The following is a 17,318-nucleotide window of genomic DNA, read 5'->3' on the forward strand; positions in this document are numbered from 1 at the left end:
CAGTTTGGGAGGCCGAGCAGGTAGATCACTTGAGCTCAGGAGTTCAAGACTAGCGTGGTCAACATGGTGAAACCCTGTCTCTACAAAAAATACAAAAATGATGGCATGCACCTGTATCCCCAGCTACTCAGGAGGCTGAGGCAGAGAATTGCTGGAACTCGGGAAGCAGAGGTTGCAGTGAGCTGAGATTGTGCCACTGCACTCCAGCCCGGGTGACAGAGTGAGACCTTGTCTCAAAAATAAATAAATAAATTTGTAAATGTTTATGTTAAAAATATGTTAAATGAAAGTATAGTAAAGAAGGAATTCCAGAGAATTGAAACTATTGTATTAGAATAGCAAAAATAGAGATAGTTTTATGTTTTTTAAATTTTTCTTTAACGCTGGTTCAATAAATTTTTAGAAGAAAAATTGTATACAAAACAAAATGATGTTTACTCTCAGATCTTGTGGGTACTATTCAGCAATGTATGGCCTGAAGATTGGGTTTTCCAGACCTGCTGGACCTAAGAACTTCTTGAAGTTCTTATTAATATAGGTTCCCTGGATCCACCCTAGATGCATCGAATCCACATCTCTGGAGAAGGTACCCAAGAATCTTTGTTTTTAATAAGCACTGATGATTTGGTAACCACTAATTTAGGACAGCAAATGACATCATTGTGACTTGAAAGAGCCAGTGTCCTCCAACTGACTTGCACCCATAAGTATATGTTTCTCATGCCTCCTTATTCCCTCTTATTAAAGAACCTCAACCTTTTTCTTCTATGAGCTCAAAGGATAGCAATGTTCTCAAGTAATACATGCTAACAGAAAAAAAAAAATTAGAGCCTGCCTTGGGTTACTCAATGACTTACAGGTAGAAAGCAGACCAAGATACTGTTTATGCAATCTGCAGGCAGGAAGAAGGAAGCTATTTTTTTTGGTGGCATTAAAACAATTGTAATGATAGATTGGGAAGAGGGTAATAATAGAAGGAAGTAGATAGGAACACAAAATCAAGCTTCCTATAGTCAAAGGGAAAGATGCCCCTGTTCCATCATTTTCCTTCCCACCCTCAGCCCAAGTTAAGGATAAGTGGCTACATAGTCAGAGTCTGTCCAGGAACCCAGCTCAAGTTTTGTTAGGCTAAATGCTGTGAAGAAGTTCCCAGGGGGAAATGGTGGCCACATATTCATTCCCAACGCATGACAAGGTGGAAGGGTGTTTCCAGAACCTGTCAAATGAACTGTGAACATATGTACTGGGAGAGTCAAGAGAAAGAACAAAGTACAAAACAGGTCAAGTGACTCAGTGGTTTGGTTCCTCACTGCATGCCCCCTTTTATAGGCAACAGCCAAACTGATGGGGAGGGCAACAAGTTACTTAGTGCCCTTATATTAGTCTGTTCTCAGACTGCTATAAAGAACGACTGAGTCAGGCACAGTGGCTCACACCTGTAATCTCAGCACTTTGGGAGGCTGAAGCAGGCAGATCACCTGAGGTTAGGAGTTTGAGACCAGCCTGGAGAAACCCTGTCTCTACAAAAAAAAAAAAAAAAGAATGGGGTAATTTATAAAAGAGACTGGGTAATTTATAAAAGAAAGAGCTTTAATTGACTCACAGTTCCGCATGGCTGGGAGGCCTCAGGAAACTTAAATCACAGCGGAAGGGGAAGCAAATACGTTTTTCTTCATACAGAAGCAGGAAAGAGAATGAGAACCAGGCAAAGGGGGAAGCCTCTTGTGAAACCATCAGATACTGTGAGAGCTTACTATCGCAAGAATAGCTTGGGGGAAACCACTCCCATGATTCAATTACCTCCCCCAGGGTCCCTCCCACCACACATGGGGATTATGGGAACAACCACTCAAGATGAGATTTGGGTAGGGATGCAGCCAAACCATATCAGTCCTCCACTGTACTGCACAAGAGCCTCCCCCTACTATGCATCTTGCTGGTCCAGTCCATAGATTAGGAACCTGCCTGCCCTGGTTTTCCACTTAACTCTGCAAGTTCACACTTAGTCCAGCCCAGAACAATACTAGCTCACCTAGGAATTCTCATACATGCCTTTTCTCATCAGCCCCTCCCCATTCACCTCCTGCTCTCTGAGATGATTTCTTAAACCATAGTTCTGCCAAATATTGCTTCAATCCACCAGACAAAATGTCCTTTGATAAGAATATCATGGTCCATTGCCACTGCACCCCAGCCTGGGCAACAGAGTAGGACACTGTCTAAAAAAAAAAAACATCATGGTCCAGTTCGTGAAACCCCTTGGGTTAATGGACTGCTGCCTCTTCCATCCTAAGGAGCAGTTTCTCCCATTCTGGTTCCACCTAGTGCCTTAACCGCAGCCCTTGACGCTATACTCAAGTCATCATAAGAGATGACTAATATACAAACGACGTCAGAATGATGCTCAATGACCGTAGCTACATGCATAGATCTGAAATTTTGTAATAGTACTGAGGATAAAGACACTTTTACAAGGTAACAATTGTTTATTTTCTTCAGAGACAACAATGCCTCAAGAAGCTCAGAATCTGAGCAGAAAGGCAGGCATGTAGCTCTTTAAAAGTTCTTTTTGGCCGGCTGCGGTGGCTCACGCCTGTAATCCTAGCACTTTGGGAAGCTGAGGTGGGTGGATCACCTGAGGTCAGGAGTTCAAGACCAGCCTGGCCATCATGGTGAAACCCCATCTTTAAAAAAAAAAAAAAAGTTCTTCTTTCCTGTTCGCCTATTTTCCGAGATACATTCAAATCTGGCAAATGGGGTCTGAACCACAATTATTAGTTGAGAACCCATCACTTACGTTCAGAAATATTCGCGACACTCCTAAGTCTTCAGCCCTTGCCATCCAGTTTCCTCCTGTATTAGTTCTCCTATTCCATGCCTCCAAATCTGTAATCCAGCCTTCTCAGTTCTTGGTATCTTCTGTTCTGACATGCGACAAGTTGGCTTTACCCCTTGACACTGTCCTTACTTCCTAATCTGGCTCTGATGAACTTCTGCTGCACCTGCTTCCACCACTGATACCCTAAAACATGCCCCCTCCATTGGGCACAAGACAATGACCAGGGGACAATAAAGGCCTCAGAAATGCTGTGTGGTATGCTTCCACCAAAAGTTTGCCAACTTTTCTTCTTTTGAAAGCTGCAGAATCATTCTGGCTTATTTTTTATGGCTTAGGACTCCAAACCATGGTGTCACATTTAAATGAAACCTATAAAAAAAAATGAAGCAGTTATTAATGAGGGTTGTCATCTCCAGGACCATAACTTCTGTCAAACACTCCACAGACAGGAGTCTCCAGTTAGTCTTAAATCAGAAACACCTGATCCTGAAGCTGCGTAGATCGGAATTCAACTTGTGGAAGAGTATCCTTCACAGTGCATATGGCCTGTGGCTCACATAGCTGATAGCTGCTCTATCCACAAATGCCCAACTCCTGAAGACGGCAGGCAGTGACTCTGAATCCTCATTGTTAAAGAGCTGAACTTCACCCCCATTCCAGACCAATGGCTAATTAACTTTGAATACTACCCATTGCGCATCATTATACTTTTATCTAATTCATTAGATATTTGCAAGCCTCTACGATGCCAAGGTACCATGCCAGGTACTTCAGCCATACAAAGATAAATGAGACAAGTTATCTGCTGGGTGCGGTGGCTCATGCCTATAATCCCAGCACTTTGGGAGGCAGGAGGATCACTTGAGGTCAGGAGTTCAAGACCAGCCTGCCAACATAATATGATGAAACCCCGCCTCTACTAAAAATACAAAAATTAGTCAGGTGTGGTGGTGGGCACCTATTCAGAAGGCAGAGGCAGGAGAATCACTTGAACCCGGGAGGCAGAGGTTGCAGTGAACTGAGATAGCACCACTGCACCCCAGCCTGGGCAAACTCCATCTCAAAAAAAAAAAAAAAAAGAGAGAGACAAGTTCTGTCTTGAGAAGAATTAAAATATTAAAATTCAAATCTAGATTTTAAAAATCAAATGTATTTATGTGTTAGAAAAAGTCAAATGATGAGCTGTCCGCCACAAAGTTTTATGAAAATCACTAAGTAGAGGCCAGTGTCTGAGAGTAAGAGGAAAATGGCAAAAAAAAAAAAAAAAAGTAAAAAGAGTTCTTAAATAGTTACTGCTCAGAAAATCTGAATTATAATGGTACTGTGAATTTTAGTACACAATTACAGCAGCTTTTTTACAGATTTGGGGAAAAAACACAAATACAGACAGAGCCTACAGTATGGCTAAGAAACAGGTGTGGAGCTTATTTACAATGAGATTCTCAGAGTTTCTGATTTGGTAGATCTTGGGAAGGGTATAAAAACATTAATTTTTTTTTTTTTAAAGTCTTGCTGTGTTAGTTATGCTTGCCTTAAACTCCTGGGCTCAACGGTTCCTCCTGCCTCAACCTCTTGAGTAGTTGGGACCATGGGTGTGTGTCACTGCATTTAGCTAGAACCTTATTTATTATTATTATTATTATTATTATTATTTGTAGTTTCTGTAGAGACAGGGTTTTGCCATGTTGGCCAGACTGGTCTTGAACCCCTGTCCTCAAGTGATTGCCCACTTCAGCCTCCCAAAGTGCTGAGACGGAGTTTCGCTCGTTACCCAGGCTGGAGGGCAATGGCGCGATCTCGGCTCACCGCAACCTCCACCTCCTGGGTTCAGGCAATTCTCCTGCCTCAGACTCCTGAGTAGCTGGGATTACAGGCATGAGCCACCATGCCCAGCTAATTTTTTGTGTTAGTAGAGACGGGGTTTCACCATGTTGACCAGGATGGTCTCGATCTCTTGACCTCATGATCCACCCGCCTCGGCCTCCCAAAGTGCTGGGATTACAGGCTTGAGCCACCGCGCCCGGCCTAGAATCTTAATTTTTAACAAATGCTCCAGATGTTTCCAATCCATTTCCTGCTAGAATTTTGAGAAATACTGACCTTTATTTAGCAACAAGAGATGGACAGATAATGCCTAGTTTGCTCAAGACTAAATTGGGATATTGAGATTCAAATATCCAAATCTACTGCTGTCTATCAACTCCTCTGCCCTCATTATTTTTCATTAAAATGTTCTCTGACTAAAGGTCATTACCCTAAGTGAAATAAATCAAAAACAGAAAGTCAAATACTACCTGTTCTTACTTCTAAGTAGCAGCTAAATAATGGGTACACATGGACATACAGAGTAGAATAATGGGCACTGGAGACTCCACAAGGTGGCAAGGTGGAGGGGGAATGAGGGTTGAAAAATAACTTTCAATGTCCTTTTTCTATTTGGACATGCAATGTCCTTTTTCTATTTGGATGCAACGTTCTCTATTTGGGCGATGAGTACACTAAAAGCCAGAGTTCACCACTATACAATACATGCATGTAAGAAATCTGCACTTGTACCCCCTAAACCTATAAAAAAATTTTTTTAAATAGTTAATTAAACTTTTTTAAATAAACTAAAATATTCTCTGAAAGTGAGAGAAGGGTCCTGTAGCAAATGAAAGACGCCGACGCTTAAGATTCATTTGCTTTATAAAGCTGGGCATGGTGGCTCATGCCTGTAATCCCAGCACTTTGGGAGGCTGAGGCAGGTGGATTGCTTGAGCTCAGGAGTTTGAGACCTAGCCTGGGAAACATGGTGAAACCCAATATCTACAAGAAAATACAAAATTCAGTCAAGCATGTGGCACGCACCTGTAGTCCCAGCTATTTGGGAGGCTGAGGTGGGAGGAGGATGGCTTGAGCCTGGGAGGTGGAGATTGCAGTGAGCCAAGATCGCACCACTGCTCTCCAATCTGTGCAACAGAGCCAGACACTGTCTCGGGGAAAAAAAAAAAAAGCGAGCCATGGAAATATCTGGGTAAAGGACTTTCCAGGCCAAATGAATTATGCTAAGGAGGGAGATAGTGGGGTGTAAGAAGGAAAGAAGGACCGTGAGTTTGAAGCAAAAGAGAGATGAGTAGTAAATGATGAGGTCAGAGCAAACCCAAAAGACAGACCTTGTCAAGTCTTATGGGTCTTTGTGAGGACTTTAGGCTTTTATTGAGTGGAATGGGAACCATTGAGCAAAGAGGTGTGATCAGATTTACATTACAATAGGATCATTCTAGCTGCCGGATTGAGAATAGACTGAAAGGGAGTCAGGGAGGATGCAGGGACATCAGCTAGAGGCTGTTACAGTAACCCAGGCAAGAGATGATGGTAACTTGGTCAAACAGCAGAGATGGTAAGAAGTGGTAAGATTCCCAGTGTGTTCCGAAAGTGGAGCTGATGGATTGGATGTGGAACGTGAAATAGAGGAGGCAAGAATGACTTCAACTAAACAGGATGGCGTTTCTTTGTGGGGTAATGAAAATGTTCTAAAATTGATTGTGGTAATGGTTGCATCACTGTGAATATACTAAAAGTCAGTGAATTGTATACTTTAAGTGGGTAAACTGTATGATACATATTATATCTCAATAAAACAGTTTTTTAAAAAAAAAATGATTTTAAGAGTTTTGGTCTGAGCAACAGGAAGAGTGAAATCACCCCTCCACTGAAATAAGAAACTTTGAGAAGATCCAGTTTAACGGAGCTCAGGTGGGGATACAGTAACTTGGGAGGTGCTAAATTTGAGATGCCTATTAAATATTTACATAGAGAAATTCCTTAGGCAGTTGGATATTTGAATTTCAAATTCACAAGAATGGTCTGGGCTGGAGCTGTTTGTTTTAAAAGCCAAGCAGGTGGTTCCCACCTGTAATCCCAGCAGTTTGGGAGGCCAAGGCGGGAGGACTGCTTGCCTTCAGGAGTTTGAGACCAGACTGAGCAACATATCGAGACCTCATCTCTCCAAAAACAAACAAACAAACAAACAAACAAACTTGGTGGCACGTGCCTGTAGTCTCAGATACTTGGGAGGCTGAGGCAAGAGGATCACTTCAAACTAGGGGATAGAGGCTGCATTGAGCTATGATCAAGCCACTGCTCTCCAGCTTGGGTGACAGGGCAAGAGCTTGTCTGAAAAATACATAAGTAAATATTTTTTTAATTATAATAAATAAAAATAAAAAGGACTAGATGAGATCACCTAAGGACAATAAAGAGACGAGGCCCAAGGACTGGGCCCTGGGGCACTCCAATGTTAAGAACGAGGGAGATGTTTTGGTTGCTCTAGCCTTGTAGTACGATTTGAAGTCAGGTAATGTGATGCCTCCAGATTTGCTCTTTTTGCTTAGGATTGCTTCAGTTTTTCAGGCTCTTTTTTGATTCCATATGAATTTTAGGACTGCACTTTTTAATTCTGTGAAAAATGACGTAGTACTGGTATAAAAGTAGAAATACAGACCAATAGAACAAAACAGAGAACCCAGAAATAAAGCCAAATGCTTACAACCAACTGATGTTCAACAAAGCAGACAAAAACACGCACTGCAGAAAGGACACCGTATTCAATACATGGTGCTGGGATGATTGGATAGCCACATGCTAAAGAATGAAACTGGATCTGTATCTCTCCCCACATGCAAAAATTAACTCAAAATAGATTAAAGACGTAAATGTAAGACCTGAAACCATTAAAATTCTAGAAAAAAACACAGGAAAAAGTCTTCTGGACATTGGCCTAAATGAAGAATTTATGAATAAGAAAACAAAAGCAAAAGCAAGAAAACAAAAAATAAATACATGAGACTTAAACTAAAAAAGTGTCTGTACAGCAAAAGAAATAATCAACACAGTAAATAGGCAACCTACAGAATGGGAGAAAACATTCACAAACTATACATCTGACAAGGGACTAATATCAAGAATCCACACACAAAAAAATCAAGAAAAAAAATTCCATTAAAAAGCAGGCAACCGACATGAACAGACATTTTTCAAAAGAAGATATACAAATGGCCAAGAGGTCAGGTGCGATGACTCATGCCTGTAATCCCAGCACTTTGGGAGGCCAAGGCAGGCAGATCTCTTGAGGTCAGGAGTCCGAGACCAGCCTAGCCAACATGGTGAAATCCCATCTCTACCAAAAATACAAAAATTAGCCGGCATGGTGGTGCACACTTGTCATCCCAGCGACTTGGAAGGCTGAGGCGGCAGGATCACTTGAACCCAGGAGGCAGAGGTTGCAGTGAGCTGAGATAGTGCCGCTGCACTCCACCCTGAGTGACAGAGCAAGACTTTGTCTCAATAAATAAATAAATAAGTAAATAGTCCAAAAACGATAGATGTTGGTGTGGATGCATTGAAAAGAAAACATTTATGCACTATTGGTGGGAATGTAAATTAGTACAACCTCTATGAAAAATAGTGTGGAGATTTCTCAAAGAACTAAAAGTAGATCTACCATTCAACTCAGCAATCCCACTACTGGGTATTTACTCAAAGTACAAGAAGCCATTATATCAAAAAGACACCTAAACCCATATGTTTATTGCAGCACAATTCACAACTGCAGAGATATGGAATCAATCTAAGCGTCCGTCACCAATGATTGCATAAATATATACTACATTTATATGCCATGGAATACTACTCAGTCATAAAAAAATAATGAAATAACGAAATAATTTGCAGCAACTTAGATGGAATTGGAGGCCATTATCCTAAGTGAAGTAACTCAGGAATGGAAAACAAAATACTGCATGTTCCACTTATAAGTGGGAGCTAAGCTATGGGTACTCAGTGGTGTAATGGACATTGGAGACTCACAAGCAGGGAGGGGAGTGAGAGATAAAAAAATCACCTACTGGGTACAATTTACACTATTTAGGTGATGGGTACACTAAAAGCTCAGACTTCACCACTATATAATTCATTCATGTAACCAAAAACCACTGGTACCCCTAAAGCTATTGAAATTAGATAATAATAATTTTAAAAGATGTAATTGATTGATAAGGTATAAGATTGTCTTGAAAACTTACATTTGAACAATAATTTCAGTCTTGTGTAAAGCTGCTAGAGCTAGTACACTGAATGAAGACTCTCTAGGAAGTGTTACCCTAACAACAAATGCAATCAGATCTAAAAAGAAAAATAAAGAATGAGGAAGATGAAGAAGAGGTAAAGGAAAGGCCAGTAGAATAGAAGGAAAATCAGGATGGCATAGTGACCTGAAAGCCAAGTGCAGGAAGTGTTTTAAAGAGGGTAGAATCATCAACTGTGCCATATGCTCCTGACAAGTCAAGTAAGGTGAGTACTAAGAATTGACCATTGGATTTAGCAATGTGGAGTTCCCCAGAGACCTTAATAAGAGCCATTTTGATGATTTGGTCAGAGTAAAAGCCTGACTGAAGAGGGATCAAGACAGAATATGAGAAGAGAAATTGAAGGCAGCAGCAAGAGTGGCCAATTCTTTCAAGACGTTTGGCTATGAAGAGAAGGAGAGAGATGGGGTAGTAGTTGTAAGGGTATATGAAGTGAAGAGATGTTTTTCTAAGATGGGAGAACGAATGGCATGTGTATATGTGGAAGAGAAATAGAAGCAATCAGAAGAAACGTGCACAGGCTCTTATATTTACTCATGAGTCTGCACCTACCCATGTGCTCTGCCTCCTCCTTGTTACTTTGGATGAACTTTTTCAGTTCCCAGCTAACACAGGCATTTCCACTTGCATAATAGAGCCTGTCCTCTCTCCTCTATCAAGAAATCAGCAATTCCTTCTCTCCCACTAAAGTTTCCTTCTCTCCCACTAAAATTTCTCTCTTTACCTCCTATTTTGGCATTGAAATAAAAGTCAGGTCAATAGTTGGATGGGGGGATTGAAGGTTTGAGAAGAGAGGAGAAGATGTAAAATAATCATTTAGAAAAAGAGTAGAGGAAGTGAACTTGGAAAATATGCAATGACTGCAGGGCAGCAGTAGAGCCCACTGGAGGGTCATGATTACAAAGTTAAAGTGAAAACAGTCAGCAAGGTAGCACATATTTTGGTAGCAACCTTCAGCTCTCTAATGCAGGAAGAAGTAAGTAGAGAGTTGGATTTAACAATAGTCTAACCTGGCGGAGGAGATGGCTCACGCCTGTATTCTCAGCACTTTGGGAAGCTGAGGTGAGTGAATCACCTGAGGTCAGGAGTTCAACATGGTGAAACCCTGTCTCTACAAAATACAAAAATTAAGTGTGGTGATAGACGCCAGTAATCCTAGCTACTTGGGAGGCAAAGGCAGGAGAATCACTTGAACCCAGGAGGCAAAGTTTGCAGTGAGCTGAGATCGCGCCACTACACTCCAGCCTGGGCAACAGAGTGAGTGAGACTCCATCTCAAAAAAAACAAAAAAAGATTAACTATAGCAGGGAATTTGAAAAAAGAGGGATTGGCTAGTAAGAAGTAAAGAAAACTCTAAAGAATAAAAGAATAGCAAATATAAGTAGCAACCATGTTCTTTGAGCTGGGATAGAGTACCCAAGGAAAAGGCTCCCCCAGGCTCGGGACCCAGGTCTTGGAGGGCACAGGTATGGCTCACTAGGCAGCAGAGAAATTGCTGTGGTACTGTGCTGGCAGAACTTGCTGGAAATCTGCCCTTTGGAATTTACCAGAAATCTGTCATTCTAAGATGCCAGGGAAAGGTCATGGAGAGGTGTGACACCAGAGACACTTTACTACAAAGCCATTCAAGGGAGAAGGTGATACCAAGGCAAGCTGTTGGTCAATAGGTGCTACTAACTACCCTACCAGTAGCAGGGCACGGTGCCAGAGACTCCGCCTGTGTACTGCAGGAGCTGCCAAGCAAGCACACCAAAACCAGGAAGCAAAACTCTCTGCTCTTGTAATGTCTTCCCAGAGCCCTCTACTGACATAGCTTCATACTGCGCCAGCTGATAAAGAAAACAACATTCAATGGGCCCATATGTAATTTTCACAAAGCAGGCAAAAAGGGTGAATTTAGAGCTCAGAGGCAATTAATTGATAATTGGCACAAACATTTTTAAAATAATTAAAAGCAAAACAATCACCACTGGTCTACAGAATTAAAATCCAAAATCCCATGCCCACATGCACTTCTCTCATCTTTTGGATGTTTACCTAATTCATGCTATTTGCTTTTACTGTTACCTTCGTTTGAAATGTCCTCACAGTCTTCTTCAACTTTTAATTGACAAAACCACCGCAAGTATCCCAACATCATCATCTTTTGGAGTCAAGCTGAAAGAGAACCTTCTCTGTGAAGCTTTCCCTGGCCTTTCAAAGCAGAATGAACTACTCCTATTTATGCGTTTCCATAATTTTTGTTTCACTTCTTTCTAACGGCAGGAGAACAGAGGCAGCTGAATCACATTTCCAGAACAGTCCAGGAAATTAAGCTTTTCTTCCTGAATATACAACTTTAGGAAAACTGCACATGAGAAAATAAGGAAACACCAGTCTAGTCTGCCAGGTCAATGGAATCAATTCGGGCCGTCAATGTGGTGACTGATACTGTAGCCAGACTCACATCCTCTCCAGGGTGGGAAATACTGTTTATATCTTAGTATCTTCCTAGCGTTACCCATGTAGCAATCAATAAACACTTGCTGAATTGAAAGTCTAGTGGACTACCTTTTCCTGGAGTCAAAGCTTTAAATTTTACAAAATGTATCTAATCATAAAATTTCAGTTACTAGTCATGATAGAAAATGTCTCATCTAGTCAAAAGATGGCTCTTTAAGCTGGGTGCAGTAGCTCTTGTCTGTAATCCCAGCACTTTGGGAGGCCAAGGCAGGCAGATCACTTGAGGCCAGGAGTTCGAGATCAGCCTGGCCAACATGGCAAAACCCCATCTCTACTAAAAATATAAAAACTAGCCAGGCATGGTAGCATGTGCCTGTAGTCCCAGCTACTCAGGAGGCTGAGGTACGAGAATCATTTGAACCTGGTAGTTGGACGTTTCAGTGAGCCAAGATCATACCACTGCACTCCAACCTGGGTGACAGAGCAAGATTGTCTTAAATAAATAAATATTTTAAAAGATGGATCTTTAAAAACACAGTTAATTGCAATCCATAGAAACTTCAAATCTCTTTTTAGTTAGGATATGAGCTCATCTTTCATTCTTTCTAAATATATTACACATCTACTAACAAATAGAAAAATAATATTTAGTTTTAGCTTCTTATTTTTTAATATATAAAGTCCATCTTCCTGTGGAGGTACCATTGAATAGGTTAGATCACCCCTCCCTCACCATACCCCACCACATCCAACAACCCCCCAACTCCTCAACACACACCGTAACCAGGGAAGCAGAAGGATAATGTGGGCCAGGATGATATACAGTGTCTTCATTGTAGTAAATTAATTTTAAGACCTTTAATCAGAGGCATTCAAAACCCCACCCATTTGCAGTCTCAGTTCATCCTCATATCAATTGTGTGATATAAGAGAGGTAATATTCTTCCCTTTTACAAATGTGAAACTAGAAACACACAGATCTTAAGAAGCATGTGTCCATCTCATACCTGAGACCACTATCTTGCAAAGGTCCTATTGTAGTCTGTTGGCATAAAACTACATTTAGAACCCAGAACTACTCTTGAGTCCAAATATTTGTATGAGTTACAAATATTTGTTTTGATTGGAAAGCATATCCAAAACAAGCATTGATTTAATAATTGAAACGAATCCAAAACAAACATTGATTTTAGCAATTGAAACAAAGCAACCATTTGCTTTGAAATTCTCTTTATTAAAAAAAAAGTAGGGGCTCACACCTATAATTCAGCACTTCAGGAGGCTGAGGTGGGCAGATTGCTTGAGCTCAAGAGTTCAAGACCATCCTGGGCAACATGGTGAAACCCCGTCTCTAGAAAAATGCAAAAATTAGCCAGGTGTGGTGGTATGCACCTGTAGTCCCAGCTACTTGGGAGGCTGAGGTGGAAAGATGGCTTGAGCGCAGGGGGACAGAATTTGCAGTGAGCTGAGATCATGCCACCGTACTCTAGCCTGAGTGACAGTCAGACCCTGTCTCAAATAGATAAATAAATAAATAAGAACTTAAATAAATTTTAAAATGTAGGAGATATAAGGGCACAAATCCAAAATACATAAACAGAACCATTTGAATGAGCTACTGGCAGGAACTGGTTTAAATTGTTCTCTACGTGCATTTATTCTATTGTTAGGTCAACATTGTATTCTATTGTTAGATCAACTGATCTGGATATTAACTAGCTGACCACAAATGAAGAGTTAAGGGAGTGGGAAGGCTTTTCACATGCCCACTTCAAGCAAACAAGTAATGATAGGATTTACAAAATAAAGTTAGAGAGTGATGATTCACATTTTAAATGATTCTCTATGAGTTTCCTTTAAATGAGTTTCCATAATGAATTTAAAGCATGATTCTATTTAAGAAAGTTATATTCCGCGGTGGCTCAAGCCTGTAATCCCAGCACTTTGGGAGGCCGAGGCGGGTGGATCACGAGGTCAAGAGATCGAGACCATCCTGGTCAACATGGTGAAACCCCGTCTCTACTAAAAATACAAAAAATTAGCTGGGCATGGTGGCGCGTGCCTGTAATCCCAGCTACTCAGGAGGCTGAGGCAGGAGAATTGCCTGAACCCAGGAGGCGGAGGTTGCGGTGAGCCGAGATCGCGCCATTACACTCCAGCCTGGGTATCAAGAGCGAAACTCCGTCTCAAAAAAAAAAAAAAAAAAAAAAAGAAAGTTATATTCAATCTAACCTATCAAGAAGCATCTAATTTTAATTTAAAAGGTAGAAAATGAATTTAATTCAGACTAAGTTGTAATGGGTTCTATGAAAAGATATCAATATGGTGAAGAAAAGTAAACTTACAATCTATTAGTGGAAATAAAACTAACATAAATATGCAAATATGTCAGAAAGAGTCAAGCATAACGCATATGTTGAATGCTAAACAACTCTGAAGTAGGAGAATCAAAGAACTTTAAAACTTTTGCAACAATCATAGGTAAAATGATCATTGTTTACATGCCAAGTGAATGGGGAAAGCATGCCAATTCTGACAAGCTCTACACCACCAATTAATTTCTTCGCTTCAGTTGCCCCCATTTACCTTAACCTTTAGTCATACTTAGCTTTTTCTGCAGTTTCCACATCTACTGTGCAAAAATTAGATTCCAAAAGAAAGCTACTAAAGAAAGGACATATTGGAAGCTTTAAGAATAAGACCAAGCACTAGGGAGCAGAAAGCTTCAATATTTAATGATTTGGCCAGGCATGGTGGCTCATGCCTGTATCCCAGCACTTTGGGAGGCTGAGGTGAGAAGATTGCTTAAGGCTAGGAATTCAAGAACAGCCTGGATGATATAGTAAGACCCCATCTCTACAAACAATTAAAAAATTAGCCAGGCATGGTGGTGCACACCTGTAGTCCCTACTTGGTAGGTTGAGGTAGGAACATTGCTTGAGCCCAAAAGGTCAAGGCTGTAGTAAGTCACGATGATGCCAGTGCACGACACCCTGGGCAACAGAGTGAGACCCTGTCTCAAAATATACCTATATTAGTGATTTGTATACCTATGTCTTTGTCATAGGATATTATAAGTATACAAAGATATGGAAAATTTAAGCAACTTTTAAATTTTTTATTCTGAAATAGTTACAAGATAGTACAAGGAAGACTCTTGTATACTCTTCAGCCAAATTCACCAATTAATAACATTTATTGTATTTGCTATATTAATCTCATTCTCTATTTACTTTAACCATTTGAAAGTAATTTGAGGCATCATTTCCCTCTACCCCTAAATACAGAAATACCTCTGAGATGTTGAGAGACCACACAGACCACCACAATAAAGCAAGTAGTACAGTAAAGACAGTGACACAAAAGTTTTAGTTCCCAGTGCATCTAAAAGTTATGTTTATATAAAACCTTAGTGTATTAAGTGTGCAATGATATTATGTCTTAAAAAAGGACATATCTTAATTTTAAAATATTGCTAAAAAAAAATGCTAACAATCATCTGAGCCTTTGGCGAGTCATAATCTTTTTGCTGGTAGAGGGCCTTACTTCAATTTAACACCTGTTGCTCAATCATGATGGTAGTTACTGAAGGTTAGGGTGGCTGTAGCAACTTTCTAAAATAAGACAGCAATGAAGTTTGCCATACTGATTGACTCTCACAAAGATTTCTCCATAGCACATAATGCTGTTTGATTACATCTTGCCACAGCAGAACTTTTTTCAAAATTGGAGTCAATCTTCTCAAATTCTGCCACTGCTTTATCAACTGAGTTTGTGTAATATTCTAAATCCTTTGTTGTCTTTTTTTTTTTTTTTTTTTTTTTGAGAGGGAGTTTCGCTCTTGATACCCAGGCTGGAGTGCAATGGCGCGATCTCGGCTCACCGCAATCTCCGCCTCCTGGGTTCAGGCAATTCTCCTGCCTCAGCCTCCTGAGTAGCTGGGATTACAGGCACGCGCCACCGTGCCCAGCTAATTTTTTGTATTAGTAGAGACGGGGTTTCACCATGTTGACCAGGATGGTCTCGATCTCTTGACCTCGTGATCCACCCGCCTCGGCCTCCCAAAGTGCTGGGATTACAGGCTTGAGCCACCGCGCCCGGCCCCTTTGTTGTCTTTTAATAATGTTCACAGCATCTTCACTGGGAGCAGATTCCATCTCAGGAAATCACATGCTTTGCTCATTCCTAAGAAGCAACTCCTCATTCATTCAAGTTTGGCTTTTTTTTTTTTTTTTTAGCCAGAATCTTGCTCTGTCACCCAGGCTGATCTTGGCTCACTGCAACCTCTGCCTCCCTGGTTCCAGCAATTCTCCTGCCTCAGCCTCCCGAGTAGCTGGGATTATAGGCGCATGCCACCACACCCATCTAATTTTTGTATTTTTAGTAGAGATGGGATTTCACCATGTTGGCCAGGCTGGTCTCGAACTCCAGACAGGTGATCCACCTGTCTCAGCCTCCTAAAGTGCTGGGATTACAGGCGTGAGCCACCATTCCCAGCCTGCATTCAAGTTTTATGGTGAGATTGCAGCAGCAATCCAATCACATCTTCAGGCTCCACTTCTTTTTTTTTTTTTTTTTTTTTTTTGAGACGGAGTTTCACTCTCGTTACCCAGGCTGGAGTGCAATGGCACGATCTCGGCTCACCGCAACCTCCGCCTCCTGGGTTCAGGCGATTCTCCTGCCTCAGCTTCCTGAGTAGCTGGGATTACAGGCACGCGCCACCATGCCCAGCTAATTTTTTTGTATTAGTAGAGACAGGGTTTCACAATGTTGACCAGGATGGTCTCGATCTCTTGACCTCGTGATCCACCCGCCTCGGCCTCCCAAAGTGCTGGGATTACAGGCTTGAGCCACCGCGCCCGGCCTAGGCTCCACTTCTAATTCTAGTTCTCTTGCTATTTCCACCAGAGCTGCAGTTACTTCCTCCAGTGAAGTCTTGAACCATCAAAAGTCATCCATGAGTTGGCTGACTTTGTTAATGAGGATATTTTTACCTCCTCCCATGAATAACAAATGTTCTTAATTGCATCTAGAATGGTGAATCCTGGGAGAGAGATCCAAGATGGCTGATCACTAGCAGCTCGGGCTCGTAGTTCCCAGTGAAAGTGCAGAGAACGAGAGGACGCCACACTTTCAGACGAATATTTGTGGCTCACGGACCAGGAGATTCCCAGCAGAGGAGCCCCACGTGTCGCCAGGGCGACTTTTGTGGCCGGTGCGGCGGTTTTGCTGGTGCCTTAGCGCGCCAATTTTTGGTGCAGAGTCTGGAGACTCCCGGGCAGAAAAGCACCATCAATCTTAACACCGCTATTTTGGCTGGCGCAGTGGATTGCTCAGATGTCGGCGCTGGGAATCAACAAGTTGGACGTCTGCTCAGAGACCTAGTTAGAAAGTCGGTAATTACAAAGACAACAGACGGATAAATATATAATGAAGGGAAGAAATCAGCGTAAAAAGGCAGAGAATACTCAAAATCAGAATGTCTCTCCCTCTACAGGGGATCGCAATTCCTCATCAGTAACGGAACAAGGCTTAATAGATTACGAGTGTGTTCCAATAACAGAAGCAGGTTTCAAAACGTGGGTGATAAGAAACTTCTGTGAATTAAAAGAACTTGTTCTAACCCAATGCAAAGAAACTAAGAACCTTGAAAAAAGGTTTGACGAAATGTTAACGAGAATGGACAATTTAGAGAGGAATATAAGTGAATTGATGGAGCTGAAAAACACAACACGAGAACTTCGCGAAGCATGCACAAGTTTAAGCAGTCAAATTGATCAAGCAGAAGGAAGGATATCAGAAGTCGAGAACCAGCTCAGTGAAATGAAACGAGAAGACAAGATTGGAGAAAAAAGGATAAAAAGGAATGAGCAAAGTCTCCAGGAAATATGGGACTATGTGAAAAGACC

This window comes from Aotus nancymaae, unplaced genomic scaffold (assembly GCF_030222135.1).
Source record: "Aotus nancymaae isolate 86718 unplaced genomic scaffold, 86718_ANA_hifiasm-v0.15.2.pri h1tg000032l_0, whole genome shotgun sequence".
Taxonomy (NCBI): domain Eukaryota; kingdom Metazoa; phylum Chordata; class Mammalia; order Primates; family Aotidae; genus Aotus; species Aotus nancymaae.